Here is a 1,783-nt window from a genome sequence, read left to right on the forward strand (position 1 = left end):
TTCTTTTATATTTTACACTTTCTACAGGCTCATCATTTTAAACTTCTCTTTCCTCCCACTTCCTTCTTTCGATCTTGCTTCTTCTTTTTGTCCTTTAAAAGCTTTTTTCTGTCCCTTCTAGCTCTGCTTCATTCATTGTCCTTTTCTCTTTGTCTTTCCTCCTCTATATTTATCTCTCCCTTCTGTCATCCCTTTTCTCTCCTCTTTCCTTCTTCCATTCCTTCCCTACTTCCCTCTCTCCACTCTTCTTCCATTCTTTTTGCATCGTCTCCTATTTTTAAATATTTTTCTTTTCATCACTATTTCTCTTTAAAGTGAAATTAATTTTATTATTAAAATATTTGTGTATTTGGTTGGGTCTTAGTTATGGTATGTGGAATCTAGTTCCCTGACCAGGGATCAAACCTGGGCCCCCTGCGTTGGCAGTGCAGAGTCTTAGCCATTGGACCACCAGGGAGTCCCTCTTCTTCCTTCTTAAGCTTTTGTACTGGCTTCTTTTTAAACTTCTCTTTCTCCCCGCCCCCAGCCCCCCCATTCCTCTCTCATTTCTTTACACTGTCTTAACTGGATTATCCTTTTAAAGTTCTACCTACCTAGAGGGATGGAACCCAGGCCCCTTGCATTGGGAGCTCAGACTCAGCCACTGGACCACTAGGGAAGCCCCTCCTTTCTCTTTCCTTCCTGTCCCTCCTCCCTTTCCTCGTGTCTTATTCCTTCCTCCTACCTCCTTTCATCATCCACCCTACCACCCTTCCCCTCTCTTGTCTTCCTTCATTTGTTTTCCCTCCTTCCCCTTTCCTTCCTCCCCCTCCCTTCTTCTATTACTACTCCTAAAACTTTTTTCTTTCCATTCCTCTCTTTCTTTATACATTCTTGTCCTTACAACTGCCTTCTCCTATAAAAACTTTTTTCTAGCTAAATTTCCTACCTATCTAGCTGGCTATCTACATAGGTATCAATCATTTAGCTTTATGTTATGTTTATTGCCTTCTACTTTTAACTATTCGCACATCACACAGTTGTACTTGGTTTTCCTACTGATCCTCCATCACACTCTTACATCCCTTCTCCTTCTGTATGCCATTCTTTTCCCTGACTCATCCTCTATAGAATTCAATTTTTCCTTTCTTCTTTTACTGTCTCCTTTGAAAAAAACTTTCTTTTCTTCTCTCTCATTTTCTGTATTCTTTGTCCTGTCTTACTACTACTGGTTTCTCCTTTATGAATATCTATCAACCTGTCATCTGATTGTCATCAATCAATGTATCATTATTTTACCATTTTAAACTGATTTCTTTCAGATCTCTCTCTCTCCGTGCCTTCAATTATACTTAATTTTATCAACATCTGTTTTTAATCTCCTCAGTGTCTCTCACTCACATTTTGTTTTTTATTTCATAATTTTTCCTAGCCTCATCCCTTTAAAAATTTTTATGTATTGGAATAGGGTTGATTTACAATGTTGTGTTAGCATCAGTTGTACAGCAAAGTGAATCAGTTATACATATATCCACTCTTTTTGTGTGTGTGAAATTTGAACAAAGTCTATATTTAATAACTGTATCACATGTTAATTTTCTGGGTTTTTTTTTCTTTTACAACACAGAATTTCTTTATATTCTCAGAATTGGAATAGAAGTTTCAAGCCTCATTCAAATTTTTAAAAAATCACTAAGGTGATAAACTTTCTAGACTTTCAGCAGGACTATCACATGCAAAATACATGGAACTATATCAAACTTCTGAGTGAATGTATAAATTAGAAATCTAGCATTCTATTCAT

At 36.8% G+C, this 1,783-nt stretch overlaps 1 non-coding gene across 1 annotated transcript; it reads right to left on the minus strand.

Moving 5' to 3' along the window:
• Positions 1-384: 384 nt before the first annotated feature.
• On the minus strand, positions 385-457 carry TRNAG-GCC (transfer RNA glycine (anticodon GCC)). Its single transcript has one exon. It is a non-coding gene; the product is annotated as a tRNA-Gly (tRNA).
• Between the last annotated feature and the right edge of the window lie 1,326 nt (positions 458-1,783).

Source organism: Budorcas taxicolor, chromosome X, assembly GCF_023091745.1.
Source record: "Budorcas taxicolor isolate Tak-1 chromosome X, Takin1.1, whole genome shotgun sequence".
NCBI lineage: Eukaryota > Metazoa > Chordata > Mammalia > Artiodactyla > Bovidae > Budorcas > Budorcas taxicolor.